We start from the raw sequence: 13,186 nt of genomic DNA, 5'->3' as shown, positions 1-13,186 counted from the left end.
ATCAAAGTTACATCAAACCCTAGCTAAACAGTTCAGTTCATACTAAAAAACAAAATAAAATAACAAAAACAAACTAAATCAAGGTTCATCATTGAAAAACAAGCAAAAGATGGAGAAATCTTCTCTAATTTGAAGCCTAAATCTTCAATAATCTTCTCCTTCCATGAGCTGCCTCCCAAATGACGAACCAAGACCTCTTTCCCTTCCTTTTCGTGCTAATTTATACCTCTTTCACTTAAGGACAAAGCCCTAGCAAGCCAAAACGCGTTGTTTTATTTTTCACATTTGACACAGTTTCGCTGCGGCGAATATTTTTCTTTGTCGCAGCGAGAATCTTTCGGGCCAAATTTGAGCATGCTAGATTCTGAATCTGGAAAAGTAGTAAACATATAAATTGTATCCCTTTCAATTATCTTTCTACTCATTCATGAATCAACCAGATCAGAGGTCTACAGCTCAAGTTATGGAAAAAATACTGAAGCACGTCCAAAGACGTTTTTCTTCAGTTTCTAATATACTGTTCACAAATTCAAGCCAATTTTTCACCCTTGTCCAGTTAGGTTTAGGGTATGTAATTAGCAAAGATTTTATTCTCTCTTTTGTGTATATATGTGTATTTTTCTTTTACTGAAGGAATATAGAAAAACATCAACCAATTCCCATTTCATTTCCTAGTTCTGTTTTGTAATTTATTAAGATGCCTAATATAACTGTATCATTCAACACCTGCATAAACAACTCAACATCTATTCAAACCACACAGGATCAGTCAACTTTATCAGCAGTGGATTAGTATGCATTAGACCACCAAGGAAACTGATTCTGCAGTAAAATCAACCAGCATAACACTATAGGTACAAAAGTTATTAGAACACTGTAAAATGCATATACATCAAAACACTTCTTTTCTAAGCACCAGTAGAACCAACCAGTAAAACACTGCAAGCACAAAAGTTATCAGAATATTGTAAAATGCATGCATAACAGAACACTTCTTCTCTAAGTACCAATGGAATCAACCAGTAGAACACTGCAGGCACAAAAGTATCAGAACACTTCTTCTCTAAGCACTATAAGTTTCTTTTGCAGAATTGCAAGAGGGAACATCAGCTTTCACAAGAGAAGCAACTACTATTAGTTTGACTCTAAGAGTTTCAAAGCGTGAAGCTGACAAAGATTTGGTGAAGACGTCAGCTTTTAGGTGTTCTGTTGAACATATTCGACCTTTAAGTTGTTAGCAATTACTTATTCTTTAATGTAGTGAACATCCAACTCAATATGCTTGGTTTGAGCATGAAAGACTAGATTTGAGGCAAGAGATCCAGCTCTCTGATTATCATACCACACAATCGGTATGGTAGAGAGATTTAAGTGCATTTCAGAAAATAAGCTCTTGAACCATGTTATTTCTGTAGCTCCTTGTGCAAGGGCTCTGTACTCAGCCTCTGTGGAAGACAAAACCACTTCCTTTTGCTTTCTAGCACTCCATTGAAGTAGATTAGGACCAAGGAAAATGCAGCAACCACTAGTTGACCTGCGATCTTGAATATTTCCTGCCCAATCAGCATCAGTAAAGCACTCTAGACTGAACTTGTGAACTTTATGAAACTGAATCCTAAAGTGTGTTGTGCCTTTAAGGTATCTAAGAAACCTCTTGCAAGCTTGCCAATGTAGGTGAGTAGGAGCCTTGAGAAATTGGCTCAACTTGTTGACAGAAAATGCAATATCAGGTGGTGACAAAATTAAATATTGCAAGGCTCCAATTGTGCTCCTGTACAATGATGGTTTGTCAAATAGTTCACTGTCTTCAAGAGTTATTTTGTTCCCTAAAACCATAAGAGTAGAGCATGGCTTAGAGTCCATCATGCCAGTTTTTGTTAACAGATCCTTGGCATACTTTTCTTGACACATATGGATGTTAGATGCTGTTTGATACACCTTAAAACCTAGAAAATATTTGAGGGATCCCAAGGTTTTCAAGGCAAACTCATCCTTCAGCTTGTGCACTATTTCTTGGACTAGTTGAGAGCTACTTCCAGTCAAAAGGATGTCATCAACATAAACTAATACATAAACCACTAGATCATTGAGATTGTAAATGAATAAACATGGATCAGCTACTGAACTAACAAACCCCCACTTCATAAATGCAGTTTTAAGTTTCTCAAACCAAGCTCTTGGAGCCTGTTTAAGTCCATACAAGGCCTTGACTAGTTTGCATACATGGAGTGGGTTTGCAGAATCAACAAAACCAAGAGGTTGAGTCATATATATTGTTTCATTGAGTTCCCCATTCAAAAAAGCAATGTTGATATCAACTTGTTGGATGTCTCATCCATAGGTGATGGCTAAGCTTAATACAACTCTAATTATGGAGGATTTAATAACTGGACTAAAACTCTCAAGATAATCAATTGCCGGAGTTTGTTGGAAGCCTTTGGCAACTAATCGGGCTTTATATTGTTGAATGGAACCATCAGAGTTATGTTTAATTCGAAAAACCCATTAACAACCTACCACATTCATATGAGATTCTGCTAGAACAAGCTCCCAAGTGTTATTTGAAAGTAAGGCACTGAATTCACTCTCCATGGTAGCTTTCCAAGAAGGATGGGAAAGTGTTTCAAGGACACTTACTGGTCCATTATTGTCAAGGTGAGAAGGAGTTGATGTAGAAGAGACTAACATAAAATTATGAAATTTGGCTTTGGACCTAGTAATCATGGGGTGATTGTTTAAAGGTTTTGACTCAATTGGTAGGTCAACTATAAGGTTAATGCCTTCAGGTGACTCTAAATGTGGTGCTAGATTGTGTGGTGATGTACTAGCTGGTCGAGATAGAGGAGGCTTATTAAGCTGATCTGCTAAGTCAGATGATTGTGTATCAAAAGGAAGTTCAACTATAAGATGAATAGCTTCAGGCAACTTAGAATAAGGAGAAGACTCACTAGTCTGGTTAACAGTAAGGCTGATAGAGGTGGACTTATTAATCTAAGCTGTAGGAAGACTAATAGAAGTAGACTCACAAATAGGATTAATAATAGGACTGACAGAGGAGGATTCATTAACCTAATCTGCTAAGTTGGTAGAGTGTAGTAGTGATGAGTTCTGTTAACCATTCATGGATGGAAGGGATGAGACATGAGGTGAATTAGTGATGACTGGAAAATGCTGATCAGGAACAACAGGAGACAAAGATTTGGTAGGAAGAACATGTATGTTTGGAGTTGACTGAGCAGTGATAGAATTGGGGGCTAAACCATTATCAGTTAATGAGACAGGAGGGAAAGAAGTAGAGGTGGAACATTTGGGCCGAGTTAGGCAGGTCAACCCTAACCCGGCTCGTAAAAATGTGCGTTAAACCCGGCAGCAACCCCAGGGCGGGCCGGGTTGCACAATGGCAACCCGCAACCCGGCAGGTTACTGTTTTGTCTCTTTTGCAAGAGACCCGGCAACCCGCCAGGTTGGCTATTGCAACCCGACAGGTTGTAACGGCTAACCCGCCAACCCGCCTGGTTGGCCGAAAAAAATAAAAAATAAAAATAAAAATTTTTATTTTATTTTATTTTACAAATTACCCCTTTATCCTTGAAATATAGCCGTTGGATGGGTCTTTTTCGTCATTTTTCTTTCCCATTTTTTCCTATAAATTGGCCCTAAACTCTCACATTTTTCTCACAACTCAAATTCTCTCATTCTCTCATATTCTCTAATCTCTAATCTCTCAATTATTCATTTATTAGTTTTTGCAATTTGCTCGTATTTTAAGTTTTATTAGTTTTTGCAATTTTTAATTCATATTTCCAATTTTCCAAATTCCAATTTCCATAGTCCAATTCTCTTTCTTTAATTTTTATTTCTTCTACATCAATTTTTTTTTTCAACTACAATGGATTAATTTTTATTAGTTTTTGCAATTTTTAATTTATATTTCCAATTTTCCAAATTCCAATTTCCATATTCCAATTCTCTTTCTTTAATTTTTATTTCTTCTACATCAATTTTTTTTTCAACTACAATGGATAGATATTTCTCTCCCATCAATTACAATGATGACGGAAACTACTATCCTAGTTCTAGTCCCGCTGATTTTACTAACATAAGTGTAGGAGGAGATTCAAATAGTCCCGCTTTCCCATTCTCAGAATCCGATACACCTCAAACTATGCCCCCGATTCCAACAGCTCCCGGTGGTTCTATAAGTCATCCTCGTAATTGTTGTGCTCGTCCAACTTCATCTCAAGCTGAGGCGGGATCATCAACTGCCGTCGAAAGCAAAGACAGACACACATCAGACGTTTGGGCGCATTTCGACAAGTTTTATGAGACAGAAAATGGCGTTCAAGTCAAGAAAGCAAGATGCAAATACTGTGGAAATATTTATAAAGCTGATTCAGGTAATGGTACTAGTACTTTAAAAAAGCATGCTAATAAACATATTAATCAACATGGAAATAGAGAAAGCAATCAAACTCAAATAACTAATATGGGTACTAATTGCAGTTATAGTTCTGATGTATATAAGGAACAGTTAGTTTTATATATTGCTGCAACTGATCAACCTATTAATATGGCTGAAGATAAATATTTTGAAAGATTTGTTCAAAATTCATTTTTTCCAAGATTTAAAAGTTATTCTAAAACTGCAACTAGAAATGATTTAATAAAATTGTTTAAAAAAATGAAATTAGAATTAAAAAATAAAATACATACTTGTCATGTTAGTGTGGCTCTAACTGCCGATATTTGGAGTGGTAGAGCTAAACAAGATTATATTTGTGTGACTAGTCATTATTTTGATAATGAATGTAAATTAAATAAATCTTTATTAGGATTTAGATTAATGGATGTTGATCATAGTGGTGAACAAATTTATAATAAAATTGTTGAAGTTTTAGAAGATTATGATGTTGTTAGTAAAGTGATAAGTTTAACTTTAGATAATGCAAGTTCTAATAGTAAAGTTATAGATTATTTTCAAAGTAATTATCCTTTATATAACAATTTGAAGTTTTTTCACCAACGTTGTGCATGCCATGTTATTAATTTAATTGTGAAAAGTGGTATGAAAACAATTAAAGAAAATATTAATAGAATTAGAGATTGTTTAGCTTGGATTACTAGTAGTAATAAAAGAAATGCTGAATTTCAAGACGCTTGTATAAAATCAAATATGTCTCCTAGAACTTTTGCATTAGACATGCCTGTTAGATGGAATAGTACTTATTTAATGCTTGATTCATGTTTACCTTATGCTAATATAATTAGTTATTTTGTAGCAAATAATAGAGGTCCTCATTATTTGGTAGAAAATGATTGGCAAATAGCTAAAGTATTTCATTCTTTTCTTAAAACTTTATACCAATCCACTTTACAACTTTCTGGTGTGTATTATCCTACTAGTCCATTGGTAATACATACAATTATCAAAATTTCTGAGTTATTTATAAGAAACAAAGACAATGTAATTTTAAATGCACCAATAAAGGCAATGGATTTTTTTTAAAAAAAATATTGGAACCCATTCCTTTTCTTTATTGTTTAGGTGCTATATTTGATCCTAGAATTAAATTAGCAGGTTTAGAAAATGGTTTTGACAATTTATGTGAAAATTTACAAACCAAAGTATACGCCAATCAAATAGGAGAGGTAAAAAATACACTTTTCGAAGTATATTTCTAGTATGAAAACAGGTATGGGAACCCGCAAAGAGGCGAAACATCCAGGGAAGCTGCATCAGAAGAAACAAATGAAGACTTCTACTCTTGGGGTGCACTGAATAGGCCAAAAAGGACCCGAATCCGAAGCACAACCTCCTCTTCAGAGGCTCCACCACCAACAACAACAACAACTAATGTACTGTCTTCCATGCAGTCGCAGAGTAATGAGCTTCAACAATATTTGGCAACCCCTGAAATGTTACCAGTAGATCCACAACAGAGAGCCAACATTGATCTCTTAGACTATTGGAGAGCCAGAAAATGTATTTTTCCAGCATTATCAAGACTTGCCTTGGATGTTTTCGCTGTTCCTGTCTCAACCGTCTCATCCGAACAAACATTTAGTGCAAGTGGAAGAATTTTAAATGAAAGGAGGACTAAACTTACACCACAAATGATTGAAGTCCTCACATGTCTTCGAGATTGGAAACGGTCGCGCCATCAAGGTCAATACGAGGTTGTCGACGATACTTTAATAGAATCATTTCAATTTTGTAATATAGATGATACGGATGAGGGAGGTCCTAGTGAACCCCAAAATTAGTTGTTTTGTAAATTGTAACTTGTAAATTAATTGTCAATTATTGCACTCTTTTTTACTTACCAAGTGTTTGTCCTATTGAGTTTTTCTTGGTGAGGTTTTTAACAAGGCAATAATTATTGTAATTTCTTATTTTATTTTTTAATAAATGAATAAATTTAATTATTCTTATATTACAATTTTAATGTATTAAAATTGAATTAATATTTGGAATGTTAACAAAAAAAAAAATTAATTTAATTTAATTATTGATATTTGAAAAGAAATTAACAATTAACTAAAAACAATTACATTTATAAATTGTTAATTATTCATTTGAAAAGTTAATTAAACATTTAAACTTAAATAAAATAAAACAAAACAAAATTTAAAAAAAAAAAAAAAATCAAAAAGCGGGTTAACCCGCGCCTAACCCGGCGGGTTAGGGTTGGCGGTCCGGGTTGGGCCAGCCAATTCTCTAATATTGGTGGGCCTAACCCGGCCCGTCAATGTCACCGGGCGGGTCGGTCCATTTGCAGCAACCAGTCGTGGGCCGGGCCGGACGGGCTGCTTTTCCACCTCTAGAAAGAAGTAAGGACTGCTCGAGACTGAAATAATGAAGAGGAAGTAAAAGGAAAGGTAGATTCATCGAATTTATCACTTTGACATATGCAAAATTCTGCCATTAGGAGCCATGCCTTTGTATCCTTTGTGATGCATACTATATCCAACAAAAGTGCATTGACTATGTGAAAATCAAATTTATGAGAATTGTATGGCCTAAGGTAAGGGTAGACTACAGAACCAAATACTCTAATAGCTGTGTAATCAGTAGGGCTACTTAACGAACCGAGCCGCTCGCGAGCCGACTCAGCTCGGCTCGTTAACTGCTCGGTCCGTCTGATAACGAGCCGGCTTGACTTGGCTCGTGAGACAGAACGAGTCGAGTTCGAGCCATGTTCGGCTCGGCTCGTTAGGCTGGCGAGCCGAGCCTGGCTCGAAAAACCAGGGGGTTTTTTGAGGTTTTTTGAAGTAATGGGATTTAATTGAAAATTATGCAACACAAGTTTTAAAAAATAACAAAATGGCCCCCGTTGTTAAAATCCCCAAATCGTCGATTTCCTTCGCCAGATGGACCCTTGCTGTAAAAGTTGAAACTCTCCCAAACTCATGATTTTCTTCGCCATCATCAGCACAAAATTTCCGTCGGATTTTCATCGCATTTCTCTGTTCTCCGTGAAAAGGATTTGCGATGTTGTCGACCGTCGATTTCTCGGGGTAAGGTTGCTTGTTTTGGCTTTGTTTTTTTATTTGGCAGCTTGTGAAACCCATATGTGATTGATTTTTGTGAACGATGTTAATGAAATTTGAAGTCATTTTTTCGTGAATTCTTTCTCTGTAGCAGGGGGCTTTTTCCTGTGAAAGAATTCAGGGAAGAGCAGTCTGCCATGTTGTGATAGTTGACCGTGGTGGTGTTGCTGTGAAACCCATACAAGGTTAATGTTTGTGTACTATCTGTGAAGAGCAGTCTACCATGTATTGGGTCTGTTTCATTGTTTGTTTAAATTGCTTTACTAAAATTGTTATTGTTTGTGGTTATGGTTGTGTTGTGGACTTGTGGGAAAAAATTGAAATTGCAAAGGAGTTTGTTAATTTGTTTGTGGACTGTGGTTGTGGTTATGGTTATGGAATTCTACTTGTGGGAATTTGTTTTACAGTAAATAATAGAAGGGCAATTTATAAATTTGTTTGTGGAATTGTGGTTATGGACCTTGTGGTTCTGCATTTGGTGGTGGGGACTGGGGGCTTTGTTATATATTAAATTGCAAAAGGGTAAAGGGCAATGATGCTTAAATTGCAAAAAGGTAAACGGCAATGTAATGTAAAATGGGAAAAGGGTAAAGGGCATTGTAATGTAAAATGGCAAAAGGGTAAAAGGCAGTGTAATGTAAAATGGCAAAAGGGTAAATAACAATGTAATATCATGGATGATAATGTTTAGAATGAAAAAGAAAGTTTTCTGGTGCTCTTTGAAAGTGTTGGAAACAATAGTTTGAAAGTTATAACAATAAAATATAAATTTTTTTGGCATATTAGGGGGACAAATCTTGGACTAAAAAGTTGGAAAGATATTTATAAATGTGATGGTTTATAAATCTCTTTCCAACTAAGTTAGGTTTATAAATCTCTAAAGAACCTTTTCAAAGGTGAGTCTAGTAATCATGTTTGGAATCCTTAGATTGAACAGAGTTGAGGAATAAAAATTGTTGAATGGTAAAGGGAAGTGAAGAGTAAATTGCAAAAGGGTAAAGGTGGCGCGATCGAGTACTGAGAGCTAAGAGCTGATCGCGATCTAGGAGTTAGAAGTTGATCACGATTTGATAGGACCTCGACCTGAGAGCATAACGAGCTCGACCTGAGAGCATAACGAGCTCTACCTGAGAGATCGACCTGAGAGCATAACAAGCTCGACCTGAGAGCATAACGAGCTCTACTTGAGAGATCGACCTAAAAGCATAACGAGCTCTACATGAGAGCTTAAAAAGCTCTACATGAGAGAATAAAAAGCTCAACCTCAGAGCATAACGAGCTTAACAAGCTTGACCTCAGAGCATGACGAGCTCAACCTGAGAGCATAGCAAGCTCAACCTGAGAGCATAACGAGCTCGACCTCAGAGTATAACGAGCTCAACCTGAGAGCATAACGAGCTCGACCTGAGAGCATAACGAGCTCAACTTGAGAGCATAACGAGCTCGACCTCGGAGCATAACGAGCTCTACCTGAGAGATCGACCTGAGAGCAAGAGATCAGCGATCTGAACACGCGATTTGAAGCTAAAGATCAACTATCTAAAGCCGAAGATCAAGACGACCTGAGCGTGTGATCTGAGATCTGGCCACGCGATCGAAGAACTTTGACGCATGCGATTTGGCCACTCGATTGGAGAACTCTGACACATGTGATCTGGCCATGCAATCGGAGAATTTTGACGCGTGCTATCTGCGATCTGGCCACGTGATTGGAGAATTCTGCGATCTGCGATCTGGCCACGTGATTGGAGAATTCTGCGATCTGCAATCTGGCCACACGATCGGAGAACTCTGACACAGGTTTGAGACCTGCATAGGCCACCAAACTGTTGACGCTTGATTTTGGACACCAACAACTCGCACTTGCAAAGCGCTAAGAGGGTCTTCGAAATTACATGTGATGGATTCATGAGATTTGAATATGGAGTTGAGATTATATATGTTGCAAAAAACATAAATAATAGGCTAACAAGGGAGGTTTTTATAGTGGTTCTGATGCTTAAACAAGCAACTCCTACATCCACTGTTATTTTATTGATCTTTGACTATTTCTATGATATTGCCCGTAAGACATACAAAGATGAAGAATTACAATGTTTACAGAGAGAAAGAATTGAGCTTAAATCTATGCCTAGCTCTCATATGCCTAGCCTCCCTTTTCAAGAAGAGAAGTGCCAATTTATACACCCCTGAACTCAATGTAATGAATGTTTTACAAGTTGTCTTGATACATGGAAGACTCTCGTCCATTCATCTCTTGAAATAAGATAGGGTTAGTATGAATATCTTTGAGGAGGTATGAGTTTGACAGCTAGTACAAAAAGACATTTATTGAGCTAACATAAGCATGACTTTTTAGGCATAACACTCCTCATTTATTGGACTTCACCTGTACACCAACCGCCATTGCCGAACCCACATACACTCTAAGTTCTTCGGCCACAAACTTCCTGAATCTATTGTTCATACTCCTGACACTATATTGCTAAGGTTTTTGGTGGCGGTGATCCATTTTGTATGATAAGTAGCTGTGCATTATTAATGCAACATTTTTGTAGGAACATATAAGAGATCATTTAATATTTTATGACACTATATGGTTGTTGAGTAATATTAAAGACATAAAATTGGTATTCGAGAGTTATTACCAAATTCTATGATTTTAATATCTATCAAGTATGTATACATATATTTTTTTTTTCTGTAAATGAAAAACAAAATTAATTAATTCTTGGTAAAAATGATGATTTGGGAGTGAGTTGCATACAAAAACTATATCGGAGTTCACTTGAGATAAGTCAAGGGAGAAACCAAAATTAATTTTCAGGAGGGTTGGCAAATTTTTGTATATACATAAAAAATTATTATTGATCTTCTTGAACCAAAAAAATAATGTTAATAAAAAAGGTAATAGTAATAATGGTAAGTAGTTGTGCATTATTAATGCAACATTTATCAGAAGATCATTTAGTATTTTAGTTGTTCACTATTTATTAAAAAAATTGTATCAAAAAATAATCAATATATTGATTTCCTCTAAATCCAATTTGACTATATATCTTATTAAAATTTATTTTTCAAAGGTTTATTTTTATTATTAAATAACTACTATATTACTTAAACATAGGTTAGAAGGCATAATTGGATTGATTTGGTTTTGGATTATTTAACAAATCCAATAATCAATCCAATCAAATTAGATTCTCAAAATTGAGACCCAAATCCAATCCAATTTGATAGGTTTGGATTGGTTTGTTTGAGTGGGCTTGGATTGGGGAAGTGATTTTTAGCCCCCATAATCCCATATGACCCCTCGTTACTAAATACAATTTATATTTTAAAATCTCTTTTTAAACCCCATTTAATACCAAAATTATCCTTTTAGACTCAAATAGATTTTTTCTGTACCCAATTTCCTAATTTTGTAAGGTTTAGATTATCTCATTTTTTTTTATTTTTTTTTTTGTCTAAGTTTTTTAAAGATTCATTGAAATATGGCAACTAAGATTTAAATTTATAATATATTTATTTTTATTTTTTCCTTTAAGTCTCCTAAACTCAAGGTTTTGTCTTCTTCCATCAACCAACAACGGTTAAGTGCAAAGTTATGTATTCCTAAAAGAACACCGATCACTCCAAGAAACTCCACCGTAAGTGATAATATATTAAGAGCAATACTACACTTACAATCTAATCTCACAAACTTTCTCTTATAACTCCAACGCGACAACTTGTAATTTGTCAGCTCGTAATGATCTCGTTTACCTAATTACGAGCTATCATGTCGGAGTTATAAAAAAAAAAATTTATAAGATTAGGTTATGAGCCAATCTTCATTGATCTATTAAATCGAAGGTTTTACATTTTTTTTTTTTTTAATTTGGATTAGTTTATAACTTCAGTTAAGAAGAATAACTGCACGGTAAGTGAATCATTGTAAAGAAAGAGAAAGGCAAGGATATGAAAAATCATATTTGGATTTAATCAAAAAAAATTGAAATATGACAGAGAGTGAAAAGTGATTACTTTTTTTAAAGCAATTTAAAAGGATAAATTATGAGTTTTTATATGATAAAAAAATAAATAAAGGAAAATATAATAAAATAGGACTGTACTTAGAATTTATGGTGTCTTTTACAGTAATTTTATTTAGGGTTAAATTTGTCCAAAATTAAAAAAGGGTTTTATCAAATTGCGGACACTTTTCAAAAACTAATACGAAAGGACGCAAGTTTTAAAACACACAAAAATGGGACAAAATTCTGTAGTTGCAGTTTAATTTAACGAAAATAATAAAAACACATAAATGGCCCTTAACAAATATTTAAGAAAAAACATTAAAATTCAGATTATTATAAAATAAAAAAAAAAACAAAACTTTAAACTTTAAAAATTAAAAATCAAAAATTAAATTTGTTAAAAAAATGAAAAAATTCAACAAATATATTATAATATTTTTTATTATTAAAAATTAAAATATTTTTAAAACAGAAAATAATATAATTAAATAATCAAAAAATAAAAAACCAAAATATATTCTAAAGTTTAACAATCATTCATAATTTTAAAATTTTTAAAAATCAGATAATTTAATAATTAGAAAATTAAAATACAAAAAAGGATGGCCAACGATTTTATTTAATTATTTTTATCTACTTTTGTTTTTATAGTTTTAAAAATATTTTTAAATTTACAAATACTTAATGAAATATTTGGATTTTTTGAATTACCTTGTTACCCTTCTTTAAACGAATTTGTTGTTTTCAATGTGTTTTAAAACTTATGTCATTTTCTAATTAATTTAAAAAAATGTCCATAAATTGATAAATCACCTTAAAAAATTAAAAAATCAAGGCTGCTGATAAAAAAAGGTGGAGGTTAAAAAATCACTATCCTTTGAACTGCCCTAACTAGTATTATTCAAGTGCGTGGATTTGGGTATTATACAATGGGGAAAGATTAACACCAACAATAATAATAATAACAATAATATCAATAAATTATTATACAATTTTCTTTGGTGGAAATTACGAAATTAAAAAGCATTAACTCGATATCCATGACAGAACAAAAAGATAGTTATTATTCAATTTTCTAGGGAAAATTTCCCAGAGAAAATATTGGAACTTATAATAAAAAATATTATTTAGTGAATATTATTTCTTGAAATTTCAGTATTCGGTTAGTCAATGACAAAAGATGAGCCAATGTTGTGGTCCTAAGGAATATACTGTTAGAGAAGTTGGAGTACATAGATAAAGAATGGTGTTAAATAATATAGAAACCTTATAGTAGTTGTAATGTAATATTCTATTTATTGTATAGACTATCATGTACAGGATTTTTTGTGTTTAACAAAACTATTCTATTCAATTGTTTAACAACATTTGTTTATTCATTAGTCTCAATACTTGTTCTGTACAAAATAAGATCAAACTTACTCACACTTCATCACATACAAAAAAGTTGTTTTTTCATTCTTAATACATCAAATTTATTCACACTTCATCACATTAAAGAGAAAGCAGCACATGAAACAACCATAAGAAAGCAAAGCTATTTGATGCAACAATATGGAAATTATAGTTTATGGATCTTGTAGGGTTTTTAAAGCTAGGTTTTCTTAAAGGATAAA

Source organism: Pistacia vera, unplaced genomic scaffold (genome assembly GCF_008641045.1).
Source record: "Pistacia vera cultivar Batoury unplaced genomic scaffold, PisVer_v2 Contig459, whole genome shotgun sequence".
Classification (NCBI taxonomy): domain Eukaryota; kingdom Viridiplantae; phylum Streptophyta; class Magnoliopsida; order Sapindales; family Anacardiaceae; genus Pistacia; species Pistacia vera.
This window is presented reverse-complemented; position numbering follows the sequence as displayed.